At 30.3% G+C, this 26,165-nt stretch overlaps 1 protein-coding gene across 1 annotated transcript in view; it reads right to left on the bottom strand.

Annotated features, from left to right (window-relative positions):
* LOC139517812 (mu-type opioid receptor-like) overlaps positions 1–8,718 on the bottom strand; it is a 35,677-nt gene extending 26,959 nt beyond the window's left edge. Inside the window, exon 1 of the mRNA XM_071309257.1 lies at positions 8,583–8,718. The gene's annotated coding sequence lies outside the window, so the exon portion shown is untranslated. The remainder of the gene's footprint in view (positions 1–8,582) is intronic.
* Between the last annotated feature and the right edge of the window lie 17,447 nt (positions 8,719–26,165).

Here is a 26,165-nt window from a genome sequence, read left to right as displayed (position 1 = left end):
CAAAGCCCTTATGAACTATTTTTTAAATTGTAATCTCTGTTTTCTTGTTACACGAATGTAAAACGTTAGAAAAGGGGATCAGCGCTCACACACAAGTTGAAGTATTTAAACCCATAACTGGTCTTGTGTGCAAATTACAAGAAAAAACTTCGGGTCAATTGGTTTTCGTTTGACTTTTGTATTTCTCTAAAGCTTTGAGCTCTTCTTGGGTCGTTAAAGGTTAAATGGTTTTACATTTTGTAATTTGATTTGATTTAAAATTTATGGTGTTGGTTTTTCTAATTTCTGAAGAATAACATTTTACACCGTTTCCTTCTTATTAAACTTCTTAATTCTATCTATTTGGATTTGAATGTTTTGATGTGGATCCAATAATCGTATCAAATTTGAATAAGCGATTTATTTTACAAATTTTGTTTAATAATATTTTTAAATTGTTTATGCTTAGAACCAATGTCAACATTGATAAATACATTTACATTCTAATTGAGTTGTAGAGAAGTATTTTGAATGCAATTCTAAGACATGTATTTTACAATCCATTTCCTTGTATACCGACGTAAACAAATCAATTAAGAATTGCCGCTGTAGAACAAAATTTTCTTCTGAAATACTACTCACTAAAGTCAGTTAAGTATTTTCCGTTTGACTATCTGATAATACATGTTTAATATGATACCAATATTTGATGTTTCAATTAATTTCAATACTTAAAAGCTTTCATGTAGATCAATTCTATTTCATCACAATTTCTGATAATTGACAAATATTGTAGAAGTACATCTCACGCTGAAATGACTGTTTGATCGTAATTCACCTTATCATCCGTCAAAAAGTATCGACATGTTTAATTGATGATTTTGTCACACGCAAACACTCGAAACAATGGTGAAGACCTAATATTAACTTCCTGTCTACAGTACTTTTACCTCAGGGTGAAGTTTGGTTATGTGGGTCCTTGGTTTGTTTGAAGTATCTTTTATGTATACCTTGCTACTCATTTTATCGACAGTTTTGTACATATCCCTTTAAATCATACTGTCATATATTCTTTTTATCGCCGATAGCGCGTGGTACTTTAACAGAAAAGCAATATCGCGTGGTACATTGCTGTAAAGTCACGTTTTTCAGGTTCACCCGTGTTAATATTAATACAGCAGTGACTATTTTGCTTTAATCAACAAATTAGAGGCTAACAAAATAGTTATTTCTATAAAAATCGCTACTTTACCAAAGCGGGCAAAATTGCCAATGCCTGTATTTAACATATATCTCTAGGAAGACCTATGAAGAAGCTAATTGCAATTGAAAGTGGAAATTTGGGGGAAAATATTTTAGACACAGTTAACATTATGATTGGTTACAAAATTATTGCATAATACTAACATTGCATTAATTTGAAAGAGTAATCTGTTAGCTATCCATAACTACCACTTTTATAAATTTTCAAGCATTATTAAGAAAGTTAAAGCATTTTCAAACTTGGGAGTTGGAGTAAAATCTTTGTATTGTTCTACCTTAAATGTATCATATACTGAGTATTCACATCATTTACTTGTAAATTTTTACTATGTCTTATTCGAAAAATATCAATAGTATGACAATGCCATAAATTTCATGTCAATCACTTATGTTTTGTAAAAATGTATGTATGCACTGTAGTTTGAACACCAAAAAGATCAATGAAAAATAAAAAAAAATAAAAATAAAAACATATCAGCAAAATTAACGTGATGTTATTCATACAACAGTACCGCAAATATTGGAACGTACGCGTCCACGAGTTGTTTTATCGTCTTAAAGCTATAATAACTATATTCTACACCACCAAACTGTATTTATATTACCATGAACGACAAATAAAGGATACAGAGAAACATGATATGTTTTTTTTAACATAAAAAGGGGGAAGGTTATGAGTTTTCCTAAACAAAGATTCTGATCCCCTTGTTGATGAAAAACAATATTAAGTTCAAGCTGATGACAAAAAAGTACTCTGAATCCAGATTTTCCCCATACATTAATTCTACAACTGATGGTGAACATCGTGTATATGGGTCTGACAAATCATGTCATTATATTAATGAGAAAACAAATTATATTTTTCTGATTTGGCTAAAGACATGGATAATCTTCTTTGGAAAAACGATACATTCACCAACGGAAAAATCACGATAGTTTGATATAAGATTTTTAAATGCTAACATGTACCTATAAATAGTTTCTCTAGGCGACGTCAACAACATAGGCTTATTAAGTCATATGCATTACCATAATTCCTCTTTTTTTTCGATATATTTATTTTCTTTTTGATTAATCAAATTGAATATTTCGACTTATTAATGTTAGCAACTGATAAAGTAAATGAGATATTTAGTATTACAGGAATACTTAAATATCTTCAGCAAATATTAGAAATATTGAAGATTGATAAAAAAGTAATAAAATAAAAATAATTGTTGACTTTTTATATCAGATGATACAGGGATTACTAACAACATAAATAAGACATTCATCCTTGAGCGTTGGCCTCGTTATCAACCTCATCAAAAGTCGTAATTGTATATTTACAACTGATATCAAAGGTCAACAACAATTATTGTTTTATTATAACATGACTTGTTTATCCATCTTCATTTTCTAGCATTTGTTCAAGAACTGCCATTGCTCTTTTATTCTAAATACTTAATCTGCTTTGGCAGTGGCTAAACTTTGTAAGTTGAAATATTTAAAAATATTTATTTCAAAAATAACATAGAAATAAAAGAAGAAAATTAAGAAAGAGCATGACGTTATAAAAACGTCCTTTAATTTGCTAGGGAAAAAAACCTTTTCATTGGAACCCGTTAGGTGTTTCGAATCTTATATTGATCTATGAGGCTTTTGCCAGCGTTCACTATGCCGTTTTATACAGAAAATTCCTTACGTGTGTAGCCAAAAAGGCATCATATTTTGTATAATAATTTAATAAACATGATAAAATGCTATGTTTTATTCATAATTTTAAAGTCATGGCGTATCCTTTTATCAAATTATAAAAAAGATCCCAAACACATATTCCTTCAGTACCATAACTATTCCTTTTGTTCATTACAAACTCAAAATCTTGGCCCACCAAAATTTGACAAATCGTGAAGCTGCTTTATAATTCTGGATTAAATTTCAATAAGAGATTTTTTGTTGATTTAAAAACAACAATGTTTCGTTGCAACATCACTTATCTTATCTAAAATAGAATAAACCTTATAAGAAAGAAAAGTACAAAGTTCGGAGGAAAGTACATTTAACTCAATATTCACATGTGCATGTATTAGTTCTTTTTAAGCATAATAAACAAATACGGTCTGAACAAAACAGCGCAGTTATCTATGGTCACTTTTTTTTAAGGAGATAGAACTTGAAGTATAAAACAGTTAAATGATTTATAAAATGAAAATTGACTTATTAACGTAGTACCGAGAGGATGGAATAACAAAGAACTAACTCTCCATTCGATTTCACAGCTGTATAGTTTTTGAATAAAATAATTATATATTTGCAAATTGTACACTTGGAACTGACGAACCTTATGTTTGATTCAAATTTATATAAGGATCATGTCAGGATGTAAAAATGCACCTTTAATATTGTCTTTTTGCTTTGTTTTGTTAAGAAAATCAAGTTTCCAGCAGCCACTATCTTAAAAAGAAAACAAAATTAAACAAAAGCTTTCAAATATCAACCTTTCAATGTTCAGAAAGGTAAAACTATCTGTGTTGTCGTATAACTTTGTCGACTGATGTATTGCCACATGTAAGCCCAGTTCAACTGTAGCCACTATGGTATCAGATTTACAGTGGGATCAAACTTTTGGTAATCTATGTCACAAAACATTACACATTTATAACAATGCTATCTTTTACTTCATTTTGCATTTGAAATGTATGTGTGTACATATTTTTTGTACAAGATATCAGTGTTTTATGAACTGCTTAACACAAATGGATAATGCAAGCAAACAGTCCTTTGTTTTGCATATTTCTGCCATATTTACACAACTACATGATACAGTCTAATACTGAGCTTGGATACAACAAACATTATAAGACAAAAAAATAAAACACTTTTTATGGATATGAATATGGTATAAAGTGAAAACTAAAATTAGCATTTCAACTGTTCAGGTATCCTCATTTCCATGTTGAAGACAAAGAGAATAGCACTTAATGTAAGGTTAAAGTATATAAATTTGAACTTACAAAATTAAACTGATACATTTTAAGAAGATAAAACTTTATCAACAGCTGGTGCAAGACGGTATGTGTCAATAAACTTATAACTTGTACAAAAGCCCTGTACAAATTATAATTTGTACAAACTTACATCTTGTTCACAACATATATTTTGTGCAAGTGCAATATGTAATTTCATTTTGCATTCCTCGTGTATTTCTGTCTTTTGTTTCAGAATGTTTGAAAAAAAAAATTTAATTGCGCCCTCAATTTGGTTCTTTCAAACTCATCATGTATATAACCAGGGAAACAATTGACAATTGTGTAAAGAAATTTGATGTAGAAATAAAAAAAAAATGACAGAATAAAACAAAGCGGTTAGGAAGAATACCAGACAGAGAAAATCCTATTTATTTGTATATCCAATGACAGCAATAACATCAGTATCTAAAATATAGTCTAGTTTGTAAGTAATAAACTTCCATTAGCATCAATTTACTTCCATTCAATTACTTATCTTCCTTTAATATATGTTCCTCTGTAGATTTTATCACCATATGAATTATGTTGGTTAATGTTCATACTTATTGACAAAACTGGGTGAAAATTACTTTGGTCAATGGCGTTAATTGATCAAATTATAGTGTATCAAATAAATGATCTGATCGGCTTATTGCCAGTCTATACAATCTATATAATTTCCGCCTCTAACTTATCGGTCTGAAAGACAAAGTATATATTTATATAGTTAATCTTCTGTGCTTAGACATGCAAATGTGTCAAAGATAATGGTGGCGTTATACATTGTAGTTCAGTACAAGCTGATGTTTTATACTCAATACATAAACCCCCTTTTCTAAATGATCCATATGTAATAAACAAAGTTGATCATTGACTAGTAAAAGTTAAATAGAATTAAGGTTCAGTATATCAATGGTTGAAGACGGTGTTTCGAATTTATACAAACTTCGTATTCATTTACACATAAAGAAAGATAGAAGAATGACTAGTCAGAAGTAAATATTCATTGAACAAGATACATTAATTTTGCAGTACATTGTAGTTAGCTTCCGTTATCTGTAATGAAACATATAAAGTTAATTAACTTTCGTTGTTTTAATGGACTTAATACATTCAAACAAGTCACTACAATTTACGCTTTAATTCTTTGTTATTCAAATTGTAATTGTCAACAGAACCAACAAGAAGAAGTTCTTTTATTGGAAATAGAACTGAAATAGCCCTTTTTACAGTTAAATTTATAACCGTTGTTGATAATTGACTCATTAAACATACAATAGAACATACACTACAATCTCGTAATAACGACGAAATATTAACAAAACAGTCGTCACTATTCTTATCTTTCACCATCACATTATAATACCCACCATAAGTAAAGAGTCATAACACGTACATTAAATTTTAACTGTGTGTATCTAAAATTTAAAGAATATGTACTTCTTTCAGTTTGCGTTTGAATTTGTTTTGTATACATAACAAAGGAGATGTGGTGTGATTGTCAATGATACAACTCTTCACAAAAGACCAAATGACACAGAAATTAACTATTATAATATAAGTATCCGTACGGGACATGTTACACTGTTTGTCTTCTTTGTCTTCATTCTTATAAGGATATTATTTTTTGTTAAATGGAAGATGCCACCAGCTTTCGTTGCAACTAGTAGTAAAACAGGTACTTACTCATCACATGTTTAAAATGTATTACTTAAAATTATTTTACACTTAAAGTCATCTTGCTGTATTTATAACTACGTCAAAATAATCAGTCTCTTAGTTAAAACATTGACCATTCTCTTCTCGTTAGATAAGCATTAATTGACAGCTGATATCGACTTGTATCACTTTTAATTAAAACATTAATTATTGATATAAACTATGTTGAACGTAAAGACAAGTCTTTTTATGACATTGGATTGATGCAAAGGCAATCAACAAAATTGCTTTTACCATAGGGTTCTGATAAGAATTCAAATGGTCAACTGGAAAAACGGACATTGTATATGGAATGCATGTGGTGAAGAGTAAATAAAGAAGGTTGATTGGTTTTTTTTCGAAAAAAAAAATGATTGATTGAAGTAAGCAGTTATTTTGTTGTACATATCTATGACTTAATATTAATTCAATATTTACACAATGTAAAATCATTGTTTTTCATATTATGGCACGTGAATTCAGAAAATGACAGAAAATGCTAATCCAAACCAGAAGTATTTGACATACTAATAAACTCATTTTTACGAACTAACATATAAATGTAATTTGATATTGTAATTTTACAAGAACCACATCATTACGATGCAGGATCCGATTCATTACCACGAATACCATCTACCGGTCTGACGTATTGACAGAAGCTTACACATGTAGTTATTTGGACTTTCAAAGCATGACAGTGGTGGACGTTCGTATGACAGGAATAAACATATCAAGCCAAGCCTAATTTTGAAAGAAATTAAAATAAATTTACCATTTTTCCGAGAGTTTTCCACTTTTTTTTAAAGTAAAAGAAGCATCGCAACAGACCCGTAGAAAGCCTATTTTAATATAAATTTTCTCTATCTATCATTCCCTCAGTTATTAGCGGCAGTCAAAAATTTCCCGCCCTTTATTATTTAAAACAGTGCAATCAAATCGTACTATTAATAATATAAGCTTGACTTCGATATGTATAGCTACAAGCCTCAGTTCAAAAGTAAACGAAAATAGCACCGATAATAAAACCAAAGGTGAAAGTGGCTTTGTTGATTATACATTTCATTTTGACTTTACAAACATGATATTATAAGTCGTTCTCATATGCAAATATTAACGCACTATCTTTGAAATCTAAAACTGCCATATGAATATGGGGCGACGGATACCAGAGGGACATTCTAACTCAAAAATCGAAAATAATTTGACCACGCCCTTACAAAAAAGGACGAGACAAACAGACACACAATCGTAATCAAAACACAACATAAAAAAGGACATTTAACATACACATGTATATAACATTCTGCTGTGTTTGCTCGTCAAGAAGGGATAGTTTATTACATTAATTTGACCGTTGTTAAGCTTCGATTAAGATCAATGCTACGATCAATACTTTTTTTTAACACAACGAAAAATATAAATATGATATATAATTGCTCGTCACTACAGCTGTTAACACAATATATTTGCGCAATGATTTATTAATTACAATTATGTAGAACATTTATAGCAATGCTTTATTATGGCTATGTTGCATCAGATTACACAAAATGAAAGATAAACAAATTGTAATCACACTAGATTCTGTATGAAAAGACACAAATGAGCAAAATCACTGTACATAAGTAGATTAAAAAAAAACGATTATCAATTACCTTAAAAGTTTTCTTACTTTTAGTATGTTGTCTGGTAAAATTTGGTGATCTACGTAGGAGAGGACTGATTGAACTAATGAATAGAATGAAGCAAGGGTTTTAAGATATCCAACTGCCATGTTTGGTCATATGAGGTAAAATAGAAATCAAGCAACAGATAACATTACAACAAAGAACGTCAAACATTTGATATTATATAAACTTTCTATAGAACTGTTATATTAAGTATATAAAAGATGTTATTCGTTTACTCTGGGTAGTAATCGTAAATATATTAGTAAATATGCTGATCTTCAAGGAAATTAAAGCAAGAATTTTAGATTTATATCTTTTTATCATTTTTACCTTTTACTAGCTACCAACAATTAAAACGATGACTTATTAAACAAATAGTGTTTAATAAGTCATCGTTTTAATTGTTGGTAGCTAGTAGAAAGTCTTAAGTGATTTAAATATTGAATATTATGAAGCTCCATTAAAACAATAAAACTTAGAATGGAAATGGAGAATGTGTCAAAGAGACAACAACCCGACAAAAAAAGCAGAAAACTAAAATACTTATAGAACAGTTAACAATGTTAATTGATTTGCATTGATGTTACCATATGAGTAGTTCTAAATAGAGTATATAACTCAAAAAGTACAACTGACAAATTAAAACTCAAAATACTTCGATATCTAAATGTTTCAAACTGTTTAATTTTTATATACATTTTATCGTAGTCATCTTCTTTTATTAATATCTTTGGAAAATAAAATGCAGTCAATCTCAGTAAAGTCAAAAATATCATAACATTCTCTTTAAAAGAGCGGTTTCTTTTCATGAGCACACGATGCTAAAATTAATGTTGTTCTGTTTAGGAGATTGTGCTCGGTTTCTTCGCAATCGAGCTAGATATATTATATGAATAATTAAAACAAATTCCAACCTAAAAAACATAAAAAATACAAAATACAAAATACAAATTCAAAATAATAATAAGTTTTATCTTACCTCTCAGCGTAAAGTATCCTCGTATATAATTCTAATATTATACTCATCCGTGTTTTAAGATGTTGAAGTTAACATTGATAATACGTATTTGTTTAAATCTTTATGAATCTAGAGAAATCCTGTAAAATAATGGTTTTACGCATAGTATATCCTTTATTTACTTGGCTTTATTTCTATTTTGATTGGTTTGTTCAAATAATCAATATAATATTATGATGGTAGTTATTATCATGAACGGTATAGGTTGATCGTGAAATTATTTTCTATTGATTTGATTGAACTGACTGCCTGACCTCCTGTCAATATCTAATGTTGCAGCACATAAACTAAGCCACAAAATGTATGTAAAACACAATAGGGTCAGATGCATTAGTATATTAGATACGAATGAACTACTAGATGATATAAAATTCATTTGTTGGCAACAAAAAATCATATTTAACAACAAGTATACATGTAGTACTTCTAAATTAAAATTAAATGCATCATGAATATAGATGTAAATGTCATCGTATGACATTACTTGATACGTTTGTTGCGTTGAGTTAAGACTACATTCAATGTTAACGATAGTATTTACTACAACACGTATTGTTACAAGCTCCTTACACTGTAGATGAGCACAAGTGGAGTTAACATATTATCAAAACGCTCCCATCGGAAATTACTAACAGAAATCAACACTCCCATCTGAAATTATTATGTTGATGCACTCAATCGCTATTTATTCTCAAGACTCTTATCTGATATGATTATTTTCAGAATTATACGCTCACTTCTGATAATCTTATTCTCACACGTGACAAAATTATTGTCACAACTCACCACTTCTCTCTGTGAAAGTAAGTCGTGAGTTAATTGATAACAGTTACAAAATGCCATCAGTACAACAACACAACAGGAAAAGAAGTTTCTATATCTTATGTGACTGAAAAGAAAGAAAACAAAATCTCCAATTTTTATCATTTATTATGTGTGATTCCAAAACCATTGCAGACTTTGGGGTAATTGGACTACATTGTGAAACGCACAAAAACTGACAAAGTTGTGAAAGTAATGTCATACTTGATTATATGGGATAATAAAGGTCTAACTCTAGAAAACAATGTCAACGTATTCATAAATAGACGAATTGCATTTAAAATTATAAAAAATATAAATAAAATTCAATGAAAACTAAATTAAGTTATAAATTAGCAACATATGAATATATTGTTGTTCCAGGTTTAAACAATAGCGAAATAAAAGAGTATGCACGGTAAGACTATTTTTTTTGGCCCTAAAAAATAAATATTAACAAAGTTGTTAAATTGTTAACTTTAAGTTATATATCAGAAAGAAACATACTTTTTTACATACATATGGGCTTTTTTAATTTTTCAATGGACATACAACAGGTACTAGCTTCATTATTGCATGGACAAACACTGATATCTACAATTTACACATTGTTGCTAATTTTAAGTCGGTTTTTGTCTAAAATGGTAGTGGACGCATTTGTGTTCATTCTTGATATTCAAATATATGTTTTATTTAATAGTTATAAATAATATATATAATTATTGTGAGTGAACACGAATGTGACCACTTTCATTACAGAAATAAACCATCTTAAAAGTAACGTTTAAGGGCATATTTGATAGATTTTTCATATTTAAGCTTGAATTTGAACGTTTGTGATACCCAAGTCAGTCCAAATCTTTTCAAACAACCAATTGTATCAAATAAAGTAGACTCTTAAGTATTTACAAAATGAAAAAAAAATCATTTACCAGATGTAGATCGAAGTTAAGGCCGAAATTATACCTTATCTTCTCCTTTACAATTTAACTATCGGCAAAGGAATCATACTCTTAACTGCGTCCAATGGATAATGCCCAAACGAATATTTCCTGCATTATTATTTCGAATGTACATTGTATCGCGTGCACAGTGATTTTCCATGGACAATGCGTTTAAGCTATTACAATATTAGCAATTGAATGCTAACATCGTGTTAATATTGTTGATCGAGTCTTAACCCTGTCTTTACATGGTTCACATCTTTGGAATTGCAATGTTAACGATATCGTGTACACAGGGTATACATAAAAGAGTCTACACTCTAGGAATAGCATTATTAGGTGAGCACTGTATAAAGAGTATAACCTACATCTTAGCGTTTATTTTGTCAACCGAGCAAATACAGGCCAATGTCCCTGACTTTGGGAATAAGTGTTGATAAAATCCTTATAACCAACCATGTAGATTAATGCTTTCGTAAAAAACGTACGACCCTGTGTAAATGTTATTTAACTCGTAATTTGTGTAGGAGATACCATAAGGACGACAACACTCATCTGCGAATTAAAAAAAAGCGATCAAATTGTTGACTATGTTAACAAAACATGACAGTTGATACAGAGATGTTTACACGCTATAGTTATTTTTTTGTAGACATCACAGTATCGTTAAAACATTGTGTACAGGATATGATAATAACCTAGAATGGCACGCAAAATTATATATCGTTATCACCTACATTATACCTGGATCCAAACAGATTGCTATATAAAATCTCGTCGTAAAGGGTTGACTTATACAGTCGTTAAATATTTTATTCATCAATGCAAAAACACTAAAAGTACATTCTAAATATCAACAACAGGTCCTTCAACTGTTTACATGGATAATATTAATAATTTGTGACATATTCCAAATAAATTCATATTTCTAAATTTATAAGCTATTTACAAGCAATACACTTATGTTGAGAGTTGAGATTGCAATATTTATCTAAAAATAATTGTTTAGTGTAATTTATTTGAATTATATGTAATAAAGGTTATTAACCAATTTTAAACGTATGTGTTAAATGTTACTCTATTATTGTCCACCATTAAAGGAGCTCGCGGGTATAAATTATTTTCTTTTTTTAATAGATGATTTCACTATTTTTTTCTATAAATAAACTTTATATCATATACCTTATAGAAAAATATATTAAAAAGATGGAGTCACCGTTCATTTAAGCTCACTATCTGCCTTCGAAAGAAGCATTCATCTATGTTAAGAGCCAGTCTGCCATAAAACCATGCAAAATCTCAAAGGTCGTCCAAATTGGTAGTTACAACTTGGCAACATTATATATATTTCCAAAATCTTTGGGTATTTAGGAGTTAAGATAAAAAAAAAGTTTTTTTTGTTAATTCACACTATTTTCCATTTAACAGCCTTATTTACATATTTGTGAATTATTAAAATCAATGCAAAAAAATCACCATATTTAGGTACTTTTTAAGGGCCTGGTAAGTTGATATATCTCTTAAATATAACATTATATTGTGATATTTTACAAAGAACATCATAAAAAAAAAGAAAAATGCATTTTGAGAATTTTTTTACCTTTTGACAGGTTGCCAGAGAGGTTCGTGCAACAGATTTATTAGATAACTTGCATGTAGTACATGTACTTAGTAGGTGTTTTCTCTCAAGATCATATTTATTTTTTTTAACTTTTAGGATTTTTTTAAAGGTGCATATCAGTTCTAAGACAAGTAAAACAATTTAGCCTGGCAAATAATGGGAAGTTAGTAAAATATGCTCCTAAAATATCTATAAAATGCACCAATTGTAATAGTTTTTCCCCTTAATATTTTAACTAAAACTGATCAAAGTAGACTTATATTCAGGACAATAAGTTTAAGTGTATAGATCTTTATGATTTTTTCCAGAAGATTCAATACCACAAAAGGAAGGTTGGGATCGATTTTGGGGATGATGGTCCCAACTGTTTAGGAATTAAGGGCCCAAAAGGAGCCCAAAACCAGCATTTTATAGTTTAAAGATAATAACTTGTGTATAAGTATTTCAATTGGTCTGATATTGTACCACAATGTTTAAAACCACAAGTAGAAGGTTTGGATCTCTCTACAATTGTACTACAAGGTTCTATACTACAAAGGAAAGGATTGGATAGAGTTTAAGGGTTATTGCTTAAAGGGAGTGTCAATAAATGGGGGGGGGGGATTTGTTTAAAATTATTTTAAGGGATTTCTTTTTTTTCAACATTTTTCAAATTTCAAATTTTGAAAAGTTTAAAGAAGAAATCTTCAATTGTGCAATAGATTTGTTTGATCTTTGACCACATTTACTTTGTAACAAAAACCTTTATTTTGTCAAATATTCATTCACAATCCAAATTCCAGCATCAAGCTTGAACATTGTAACCAATTTTAGTTTGCCCCAACTGTTCAGGTTCAAACCACTGCGGTTGTATAAAGCTGTGCCCTGCGGAACACCTGGTTTTCACATACTTTCAATTGATGACAGTCTTTTAAAAAGCTTATATGAAACAGAGTTGTGAACATACTTGTACTTCAAAATATCGTCCTCTTTGAAACTTTTGATTGGAACGAAATAAATTATAGGCGCAATCACTCATTGATGTCTAGATTAGAAAGTTGTGTCTATTAGAGAGTAATTTAAAAAAAAATGTGGCCCCTTTTTTTTTTATCTACGAAAAATGTTTATATGTGCATATATAATGTGCCACATAAAAGTTTTTGATTTATATCTCAGATTAAATCCAGATAAAAAAAAGACAGTTGAGGTGACCCTACTTTTTCAAAAATCGAAAGCTTTTCCAAAATTATCTTGAATGTCCCCTCTCCAACTTGTCTACGGCGAATTGTTTTAATTGTATGTTTTAGATCATGTCGGTATCGAAGCAAAAACAACTGAATGCTGATTATACACTTGAAGACAACCTTAAGAAATATGCGAGTGCTTCTGATTAAGTAAATTTGGACTCTTCAGTTACCTTATCATTAAGACAAATTTATTTCACCGAAGTTCTGGTTCGTTAATGTCAATTGTGATAGCCCTATGTCACAGATTTCAAAATTCACTTATTTGACTTAAAATGGCCATTTAAAAAATAAGAAAGTTTAATATGAATAATAAGCTTGGACAGATATAATTATTGATCATTTATGGCAAGATTGGTACTCATATCTAAAAGAGGGACGAAAGATACCAAAGGGACAGTCAAACTCATAAATCTTAAACAAACTGACAACGCCATGGCTAAAAATGAAAAGGACAAAAAAAAAACAAGAGCACACACGACACAACATAGAAAACTAAAGAATAAACAACACGAACCCCACCAAAAAACTAGGGGTGATCTCAGGTGCTCCGGAAGGGTAAGCAGATCCTGCTCCACATGTGGCACCCGTCGTGTTGCTTATGTGATAACAAATCCGTTAAATAGTCTAATTCGGTAGGTCACATTCATGAAAGGGAAGGGGATTGTAGTTACGACGTAAGGAACATATCCAATATCATTTGTGAAACGGTTATTCCATAACGGTCAACCAACTCGTGATGGCGTCCGTAAAATTTACGAAGGGATGATTTCAACTTCACCATTTGGAACTCTTGATTTAATAACTTCCTTGTGAGCAGTAACCCTCTATCAAGAAAATCACGATAGGAAATGCAAGCACGGGAATATCGTATCAGCTGGGAGATATATACCCTAATGATACAAAAAATATGAAAATGGAGTCATTTTTATTATGATTTTTCATTTTTCAAATTGATACAGCAGTTGATAAAGCTTTGTCGTGTTTTGTTTTTGCTTAATTATCTTTTTTTTACAACTTTCACTCTCCCAATAAACTGATCGAAAAAAGAGTTTATTTTTTTCAACCAAAGATAATGTGATTTATATTATTCTATAGTCAGCATCAATTTGTCTAGACCAACAATGGGAATTAAGTTATAAGAAAATGAGATAAAAAGAAAAGAAAAAGATGTAATTTTACCTCATTAAAATTTTATAGAAGCGTTAACCTTATTTGTGTTTATATGTAAGCGCTAACCTGATTAGCAATATACATGGATATTATTGTATCATATATCAAGGTTGTTGTTTGTTTCCCAACCTTTTGACATTTAATAATTACAGTGACAATCTAGATTTCTTTTCCACAAACCTGTTGACTAATTCAAGAATTAAGTATATTTTGAAAGATTTAGCATTTTTGATTTTCAAACTACTGCGGTCATGTCAGTACACGTTTTTTTGTCCAGATGGCATTATCTTATATAATATTTTTGATAAAACACAACAGAATACGATCTTTTATCATCAAAGACAATTCTGAAGATCTGAAGAGCAAATATACACATTAAAAGCATATATACACATTAAAATGAAATAAAAATACTACATTACACACATATAAAACTAATCTCCAGAAAATTATCCTTTAATATTGAATTTACAACTGTCAATTTTGACAACTAACGGACAATATGTCTTTGTTTGACAGTCGTAATTCCAATGTATATCTGCGTAAATAAAAACACAATCGTGGTCAATCAAATGGACATATGAGTAAAACTAGAAAAAATAGCACATCAACCCAAATATCTTGATGAATTCATTAATATAAAACAACAGTCCTACTTTCAGCCACAAAGCATTTACTCTGCAAAATGTCTATCTACAAAATATTTACCTCGGGGTAAATCTGGTGCAACAGTCAAAGTATTAGATAGTGCATAAAACTAAAATTGAGAGTGCATTTAAAAGAACCACCACATAATCGTTTACCTCTTGTCCGAATCGAACAAGAGGAATTTAACTCTTTTTTTATTTTTTTTATCGCCAAATTATTAAGAAAACACATCTATCAATGAACAGAGACAAGATGGACGAGTAGTAAAAATGTTTAGTACTTTTACGATAAATTGTCTTAATTGCAAGGGTTGCATTCATGTTGAGTCTCTATCTTTTATATGTTAAACAGTTTTATGAATCATGATCTAATACAACATGTTTTAAAAATTTAAGACTGAACTCAATTGTGGCCACTTTGAATTTAGACAAAAAAATGTCTAAAAAGAAGAATATTATAAAATGCTAAAATTGTTAAGAACTCATGATGATATTACCTGATTAGTGTGCATAGTATTGTAAATAAAACAGCCAATTTTTAAGTTACTAAGGTAATTTTCTCTGTATATTTTGAAAAATTGACAATTATCAAATGTTCGGCATACACAAATAATGGTTGAATATTTTTTGAAAATATTTTGCACAAATAGTTATTACATATGAGGTATCTAAAATACAAAATATCAGTCTGATTGGAATAATTTGGATTTGGACCATTTTGCATGGTTTTATCACAGAATGGCTCTTAAAGTTCTTTGTTGAGCTAATAGTAGAAATAAAAAAAAACTAAATTACAGAATTCGCCTAAATTAAACAATTGTTTAATTCAAGTACAGCTTATTTGAATATAATAATAAAAAATATAGGTCAACGATGAGTTAAAAAAAAGATTTCTATTTTATTGCAAAAAAAATAGAAATTTTGCACCAAAGGGAGATAATTTGGAGCATTTTCAAAAATGTGTATATTGAAAAAATCCTCTGGGCCAAAACAAATCGTTTGAGAACAAATTTGAGAAAGCAGTATTCCTCGTTCAACAAAATCAACTTACTTTGAGCTACCTCTAGAGTAACGTATTAATTGAGATACATATATTCCATATGCTGGTACCGTTGGGATGTTGCTACACAGTAATTAATAGATTAAGTGTAATAAAATAAAATTTATATTGAAAAAAAAAAATTTTGTACCCTCGAGCCTCCTCAAATGTAAATTGATTGTCACATTCATCTGAAAATTTCAGGGCAGGTAGATCTTGACCTGATAAACAATTTTACCCCTGTCAGATTTGCTCTAAACGCTGCGGTTTCAGAGTAATAAACCAAAATCTACATTTCACCCCTATGTTCTATTTTTAGCCATGGCGGCCATATATGTTGGTTGGCCGGGTCAGCGGACACAATTTTTAAACTAGATACCCAAATGATGATTGTGGCCAAGTTTGGTTCAATTTGGCCCAGTAGTTTCAGAGAAGAAGATTTTTTTAAAAGATAACTAAGATTTACGAAAAATGGTTAAAAACTGACTATAAAGGGCAACAACTCCTAAAGGGGTCAACAGACCATTTTTGTCCTGTTGACTTATTTGTAGATCTAACTGAACATTTTTGCTGTTTACAGTTTATCTCTATCTGATAATATTCAGGATAATAACCAAAAACAGCAAAATTTCCTTATAATTACCAATTCAGGGGCAGCAACCTATCAACGGGTTGTCCGATTCATCACAAAATTTAAGAGCAGATAGATCTTGACCTGATTAACAATTTTACCCGTGTCAAATTTGCTCTAAATGCTTTGGTTTTTTGAGTTATAAGCCAAAAACTGCATTTTACCCCTATGTTCTATTTTTAGCCATGGCGGTCATCTTGGTTGGTTGGCCTGGTCACCGGACACAATTTTTAAACTAGATACCCTAAAATATTTATATCTAAAACTAAATGTGTTAATAGTTACAGCATAAATTGTCTGTTAATATTTAATGCCCATAAAAGTAAAAGACAAGTTGAATGTTGCAATTAAAAGACAAATCGTAGTGAGTTCATAGTCTTGTAATGTCTATAGTGTGTTTTACTGATTTGAAGTTATCTTATTTCGTCTTCTTTCTAATCACTATAAAATTATTTTTCTCATCCATAAAATGACTCAAGGTCAAGAAGAAGAGCTAAGTTTAAAACCTTGGCAGAACAGACAGAAATAATCATATGTATATTTAGAGAGAGCTTGATATTATTTAATGATAAAAACAAATTCGCTCTTAAAATACAATGATTTGATATGGTCATATTTAGTAATAAACTGTTTACAAATTCTCTAATATTCAGAATACTAAGGCCTCTCTACCTCTGGAATAAATTACCTCAGATGTATTTGGCAAAACTTTTAGGGATTTTTAGTACTCAATGCTCTCCAACATCGTTCTCTTTTGGCCTTGTTAACCTTTTTTTTATTTGAACGTCACTATTTTATATACAACCACTGGTTCGATGCCGCTGCTGGTGGAGTTTTTATTCTCCGATGGTATTAGCAGCCCAGTAGTCAGAACTTCTGTGTGACATGAATCATCATTGATATAGTCATAATTATGAATTAACTGTTTACAAAACAAAAAGCTTTTCTACCTTAGCTGTGTTTGGCAAAACGTTTAGGAATTTTTGGCCTCAAGTCTTTTACCTGTGCAAATTTCTGGGCGACTTGCGAGAGAAAACAGTAACGATGATAAACACACTATACTGCGTTAGAATGCAAAACACACCGAATATCCGGGATAAAAACACAGAGTGCAGATATTTGTATTTGTTATGTGCGTACATTGCAACAGAGGGTCGAAAGATACTAAAGATCGAAAACAAACTGAATATGCCATGCAAGGTCATCATTCCCGTCAGATAGTTTTCACTTGATTTCAAACTCATTTAAAGGATCAACATATCGAAACAAAACAATTATACTCTTTTATTTCTGCATTATGCATCTTGCGATGCTTGTAACTTTAGTTACGCTGAGACGATTTTCACTGTGTTGTTTTGATGATTAAATTGTTTATCAAAATGTTTGCCATCACAATATTCAAAATTCTTATATTGATTTGAATTCATTTTGAGATTCAAAATCCAAAGCCTAAGGAGTAATCCACATTTATGAGTAGGAGATATAACAGTTACTGATATCATTGTAAATTTTGAGCGTAACACACTGTGAGGTAAACAGAAAAAAACGATTTTATTTGAAGACCAAGTTGTTAAGGATTTGTTACTGTAACTATCAAACTATTTTCATTTGTATTCATACAGAATAAACATAATGATTCTTTATTTGAATAAAAATGGAAGGCATTGTATAAAATGTACTATTTGATTTAATATCTTTCTGATTGTTCTCTACGCAAATATTCTACTTATATAGTCATAGCTTGAAAACAAGAATATATCAAAATGTTTAACATGAAGGTAAATGTAATGATGACTGACGAACGTTGAAAAAGAGTGGTTCATTGTTAAAAAGTTGAAAAAGAAATAAAAAAAACAATCAATGTACTCTTTTACCGGTTGATCCTGTATATATTCGCTTAATAGCATCGACTGAGGCTACCAATTTACATTGCAGTAAACGATGATTAACCAATTACTACTGGAATAAGGTAACAATTAAATGTCTAGCTATACAGCTATATAGCTTGGTTTAATTAGAAGAAATGGAACATTGGTTAAGTTATATATCAATTTCCCATTTAAGAAGACATTACAACAAACTAGTATCAATGTTTTAATGAATAATCCATAAAGATGTTAAAGGTGCTTTTATGTAATTTGATATGAAAACCTGCTCAAGAAAAGGAAAAGTTGGAAAAATCAAACAAAAGTAGCTTTAAACTCTCATGTTAACGCTTTTACGACAATCTGGTAAATCATTTGACACACCACTTATATATCGTGTGGTTATTACGTTTAATATATGAAAAGAGCTAAACGGGTCAGCGTGCTTGATTTTTTTGTTATGTTGTAATTTTCAGAATTTTCATATAGATGCTACTTAATGTTTGTGTTTTCTATATTTAACACAATATTTGCCACACAAGACATTAAATTTACAAGCTTATACATCAGACATAATATAATTTGCTCTAGACATTTCATGCATACATATTACGCTAAAATAGTTCTAGATAATTAATTTGTTTTCTATTCGTAACTTGCAAATATCATTTTACATATAAAAAAGAAGACGTGGTTTGATTGCCAATGAGACAACTATCCACAAAAGACTAAAATGAAACAGAAATTAACAACTTTCAGTCACCGTACGGCCATGCAAGTTTGTATCTTTATGTTTATGGTATATCAATATTGGTACATAGCCAAAACATATTCATTAGAATAGTTTCTGCAGTATATTTTCATCTGTCGCTCTCACAACGCTTTTTGTGGCAACCTTCTTAAGAAGTACTCAACCCAAAAGTTGATAGCCGAACTTCTGAAATAAAACGTCGACATATTACAAACTCAAACCAAATATCGCCTTGCATATGAAATGTACGAACACAGGGGAGAACACTTTGACAAAATTGACATGAATAATTGCTAGTATGATTCACTTGTTCGGGCCCGGTCAGAAAAAAGAACATATCAAAAAGTGATACACATTGAGATGTTACTTCAAGAATATGTAGAATATTTTGGTGTTTGTATTAGATGCGAACTTGAAAGCTGGTTGACTTGTGGTCATTACAAACCACTTTGATTTACTATAAATTTTAAACAATGTTAATAAATATGCACAAAAATGTGTTATTTGTTTGTCTGTGTCTCAGATTTTAGGTACCTTTTCTGTTTTTTTCGATGTTTTTGGAACCAGTATGTTCTTAAACATGTTAAATACAATTTAGATTTTTTATCACCAGACACTAATATAAACGGTATACATTTTAATGCACCGCAAGTTCTTTCACATAATGTTGATTAATCATAATGTGGATAACTATTTTCGTGGATATTGTTCTTACCAATCAAAATGTTCTACAAACTACATTTTTTTTATTTAGACGGGTGCAAAACCACAAAATCAAATATCTACTTAAATGAAAGTTTTCCTCTACGTAAAGGAATCCACAGTAAAATGACTGTCAGATTAAAACAAATGTGTAGACATAACAGTATGATTGAAATTGGAAACAAATGAACCCAGAGATCAATGAGACAAAAAATAGATTTACGATACACTGTCATGATAATGTGTAAATTGATGAAGTAAGTAGAAATATAACGTCATATACATGTTCGTGAACAGGTGGTACACAATTGTGTAACACGATGACTTTGAAGTTTAATGGTTTGATATTAATTGCTTACATGCTATACAATGTATCAAATATTAGAATATTTTTTACGTGTATTTAGTTTTCAGAATAAAAAACAATAATACATATGCAAGACACTATCGTTGCATAAAGCGTAACTTTGAATGATGTTCCACATGAACTCTTGGAAATGTAGTTCCGATACGATCTATTGGAAGAACTTCAATAACGCGATCTATACTTGATTCATCATCACATTATACAAAGAGACTCAATACTTGATTTAAGAACATCTTAAATGGAAATAAGAACCCCGTAATCCTCTTTTTCGAAGCTGCAGGCAGATATCAATTGACAACAGATACAATTAACGACTAGTGTCAATAGATGTTAACCCGTCAAATGCCTTATCTAGTGGAAAGATTACGAATACATTTTATATTTCAGATCTCGTTTAATTCTATCTATGTAAATATCTTTAAGATCTTTGATTACAGTCTGAACAACATAGTATGCAATTGAAAAGATAACGTTTGCCAAGACCATGCTAAAAATCTGATAGTGCAATCATTGTTATCACGTTTCCGATACACACCTTCCGTCTATATATACTTTGTTCTAAAAACAGTTCTGTATCAAAATAGTCCGTAAAATAATTAGGAATCAGGAAAATGAATTGATTTTGTAGTTTTTTATTCATTTTGTTGGTTATAGCTATCTTTCTGTCTGTTATTTTGCTTCATCAAAATTTTGTAAAATTCATCCTTAAACGGCAATTGCATTGTAATTTAACTTTAGTACACGTCTTTGAACTGTAACTGCCCCGGTTTAATCATAAAATAGTACAGACATTTAAGACAAATAATAACATGTGGTCATTATTATGTATTTACTGAGACGGCAATTTTGGTTAATATAACTCACAATCTGCAATTTAGATATGATATGGATCATTATTTGTTTGACTTATGTCAAGAGGTGCAGATTGTTTGAAAAAAAATAAAATCAAGAAAAGAGGGACGAAAGATACCAAAGGAACAGTCAAACTCATAAATCGAAAATAAACTGACAACGCCATGGCTAAAAATGAAAAAGACAAACAGACAAACAATAGTACACATAACACAACATAGAAAACTAAAGAATAAGCAAAACGAACCCCACCAAAAACTAGGGGTGATCTCAGGTACTCCGGAAGGGTAAGCAGATCCTGCTCCACATGAGGCACCCATCGTGTTGTTTAAGTGATAACAAATCCAGTAAATAGTCTTATTCTGTAGGTCACATTCATGCAAGGGAAGGGATTGTAGTAACGACGTAAGAAACATATCCGATATCATTTGTGAAACGTGAAAAGTCATGATAGGGTAACTTTCTAAAGACAAACACGAGGGATTTATGGAAGTTATTTAATTAAATTTATTCTTGATATGATCATATATATTTAATGTGTTCCAAAGTATCCTTTAAATGTATCATATACTGAGTATTCACATCATTTACTTTAAATTTTTACTATGTCTTATTCGTAAAATATCAATAGTTTAACAATGCCATAAATATCATGTCATTCACTTATGTATTGTAAAAATGTATTGTATGCATTGTAGTTTGAACACCAGAAAGATCAATAAAAAATTTAAAAAAGACTTCATCAAAAACTTTAAGTGAACGGGACAGACGGACGAACGAACAAACGGGCAGACGGACGGTACGATCGACGGACGGACGGACGGACGGACGAACGGACGGAGGAACGACCGGACGCACAGCCCAGAAAACATAATGATCTTTACTATTGTAGGTGGGGCATAAAATATGTAATTTTCTATTCCTCTTGGAATTAGAAATTTGTGTTTGAATACATTACGCATTTTTTTTAAAAACACAGTCATCCTAGTTTTTTTATACATACCAAATAAAAAAGACAAAAGTAATACACATAACTAAACTACGAACATCAATAAAATGGGCGCAAAAAGATGAAGATCTTCCTATGTTCAGTATGATTAATGCAAACTTCCGATAAAGACAGAACAACTGAAATCATTATACTGTAAATTCAGAAATTATTGCGTGCATTTATTATTGTGATTTTGTCATTTTACGTCTTTTTAGACTTCAATGCGATTTTAATTTCTACGATTTTGAGAAAAATCCTGTTTAATTCATATAAAATATTTGAAAATGCGAGATTAAATTATTGCGTTGATAACTCTGTCGCATTTTTCGCAATCATAAAAACCTCGCAATAATTTCTGAATTTACAGTATTCAGATTCCAGATTATTTGTGGTTAGAAAAACAGAAGACACAACATAAACTGACCAGGACTCGATTGGATAGCGATCAGATTATTTCTTCACAATTACCGGAAGCAACGACAAGCGATACATTGAAATTGGATAAAACTATCTGTGTCATATGGAAACAATGTAACGCTTAAACGTCCATTAAACTGAGGTTACAGAATCTAATTTATTGTGTGGTTTGCAACAGATGTTATGAACCATACATAGGACAAACAGGAAACCATTAGGAAAAGATTCATAGCTTACATACAATAAATAAAGAACCCAACAGCACGATCAATAGATTTAAGTGAACACTTAGGTATTTGTGGTTGCGGCAAATATAAATTGTTACCATTATACAAAATGAATGAACCAAAAGAGTATAAAAGACTTGCCAGAAAATCGCATTTCATCAGGAAGTTTACGTTTAAATTGAACAATACGTAATTACTCCCGTTTCTCATATCATCACGTTATGAGACGTTGTCTATTACGAACTTGTCCAGGACATTAGTTTGATGATTGCAACAAGGCATGTCATTTTATGTTTTTTCTTTTTTTTATATATACATATGTAGATACATTTGCATACTATTGTACATTACAAAAACAGAATTATTGAATATTTCAGAAAAACACTATCCCTTCTCGGTATGATGTTGAATGAGTCGTATGAAACTAAAATGGCTTTCCTATATTATTCTTAAATCCGAACCACGCTTTTATAGTTTTATAGATTCCCTGTTGACACAGATTAAATAATTACAATGTACATTGCGTAAATCTGCATTCAAAAGTAAAACTCTGCGCGATATGAACTTGTATTATGTATTAAATCTTAAACTTGACGTTAGAGACTGTTGTTGACATGCATTCAAAATGAGTAGCACTGCTCGATTGGAACTAATAAAATTTCAAATTAAATATTAACAATGGAGACTGCAGCGATATGTATCCAGAATAGATAGCATTGTATGGTGTGAACTATACATTGAGCTCTCAATTCTGTCGTTTGACAAGGAACTTTCTGATTTCAATTTTCCCGTGGAGTTCGATATTTTTTTATTGATTAATTCGTGTCATGATAATTTATCGCACTTGGTACTTACATGAATTATACAGTATCATGTTCCAAGGTTTAATATTCTGTTAGTTTGTTTTAAATATCAAAGACCACAAGCCAATTTTATGAAACCATTATTTCATTATAATGCATATTGTATTTCAATACCATGCGAATAAAATTCTTTAATGTGTTCATAAAAAGAAACATGTTGTATTATGGTGTATTACAGTAGTGATATATATAATCTTCAAACTACAAAAAAAATTTATCATTTGCACTCGAATGGAAATGTTTTTTGTTTTGTTTTTTGTTTTTGTTGTTGTGAATAATACATTTTATTTCAAAACATCGGGATACATAAACCTTATGCAGCTCAGGGCAGCTGACAAAGGGATCCCTGCTTTTGATTTACATATCCCATGTGCAAAGGGAACCATGTTTATCATTTAACTATACATAAATACATATACGTAGTTTCTTCTCAAATACCATCTCACACATTTAAACTAAGTCATTCACTTTTTTATGCTGGAATGATCTTATACATATTTTCGATGTGTTGCAAATCCGAAATAAGAAAAAGTCGCCATAGTTGAACAATATAAATCCTAACGAGAAATAAAAACATTCAGCTTTTAAAAAATCATTACCCGTGTTTTAAAACATCAAGTATCGAAATGTTCCTTTATCTTCTTGAGGTGTTTGATGGCTTTTAAAATCAATGATGGTCACTACTTAGGTCGTTTTTTCAATCTATACAAATTGCTTCTAGACCAAACCAGTCATACTCATTTTAACAAAATATGAATGAAATGAATGATACTAATACTTCAATAGTTTTGCTGCTAATCTTACGACAAGATGACTGTCACCGAAAAACATTGAATAGTATGACAATCTACGAAAAAGATATAAAAAGTCATACAAAACAGCTGATAAGACACCAAGACATATTAACGCTCGCCTAAAAGACCATGAAACATACATACACGTATCAAACAAAAACTATTCACATTGATCTGTTTCTACACTTGAGAGATATTAAAAAAGACAAAATATGGTTTCTAGCTGTTTCCTATATTATATATTTTAATAAAAGAAAGGTCACTGATTATTTCAATATGGAATCAATTCTTTATTATAGATACAAATATTAATATACTGTAACTGAATGGGGGTTCCTTGAAATGGAACTTGTTTTCCCTAAAATTGTGTGATGATGTTGTTAAAACCTTACCGTTAAATGACTGTGTTTATTTTATATTTTTTTGTACAACTTTGTGTAAACATTGTTAACTTTTTATTATTCTTAACGTCCATGTTTTTACTATCGGAACAGCTGTGAATTGTTTACTTCATTTTAAGTACACCAATGACGTCATAGCCTAATTTTTCTATGACGTCGGCTCTGGGTTTGGTAATTTAGGTAAATGGTAAGCGGAAATGGTAAGCCGAAATGGTAAATGTTAAACCATTTTGGTAATGGTTTACCAAAGTATAAATACAGTGGAGTAAGCCAAAAAGGCTTCAGTACGACTTTACCCTGGGCAAGTGACACACGCTAATTCCAAGCGATTGAATAACCAGAAATAACCAGACTATTTCCGTATAATGTTGGCTTGTTAGTTCCATAACAAGTTGTATTTAGAGAATTACTTCTCGAGAGAAACGTTATCAGTTTTGACATTGAATTTCCGTTACCATTTGCCGATTACCAAACTATCTTGTTCGTAAACTTTCTAGGTATTTATGTATTATAGTTCCGCTATCCATTTTCTTTACGATATTCTAATAAAGTAAGGTATTTATTTGTTAAACTAGAATCCTGTTACTTAAGTTATTTATTATGTCTACGAATTGCTGATATTTATTGCACGTATATAATACAAGTTGATTTTTATTCGACGAGTCTGTTATTCTTACAAAAACCTAAACGGAACCAAACTAAGATCTATCAGAATACCACAACGTACCATAAAACCTATACAGAACCAACTGTAGATCTACCCGAATACCACGATACCAGAGAACCACGTTACTAAAGAAGAGTCGCCAGTTATAACTTTAGTTCATATATTCCAGTCTTATAGCAACACACTAAGGGTTCCAATATTTATAGTTAACACCAAAGCCTGACCGCTCGGTTTTCGTTACAATACTATTTAGTAATATCTGATTCAATGTGTCTTACTCGACAGCAGATTTGTTTGTAATATCAAAAACAAACGGTTATATTTCGTATAGTTACAAACATTTGTTCTCGGTTCTCCTCTTATATTTAATGCGTTTCCCTCGGTTTTAGTTCCTTACCCCGATTTTGTTTTTTGTCCATGAATTTATGAATTTGAACAGCTGTATACTACTGTTGCCTTTATTCATCTACTAATAGGATTCATCAAATGTATAGCAAATTATTCAATCAGTAATGTTGTATGTTTAAAAGTTTGCGACGTTTTTAGGACTGTATCTGTATCAATTCCT

Source organism: Mytilus edulis, chromosome 3 (assembly GCF_963676685.1).
Source record: "Mytilus edulis chromosome 3, xbMytEdul2.2, whole genome shotgun sequence".
Taxonomy (NCBI): Eukaryota; Metazoa; Mollusca; class Bivalvia; order Mytilida; family Mytilidae; genus Mytilus; species Mytilus edulis.
This window is presented reverse-complemented; position numbering and strand designations above follow the sequence as displayed.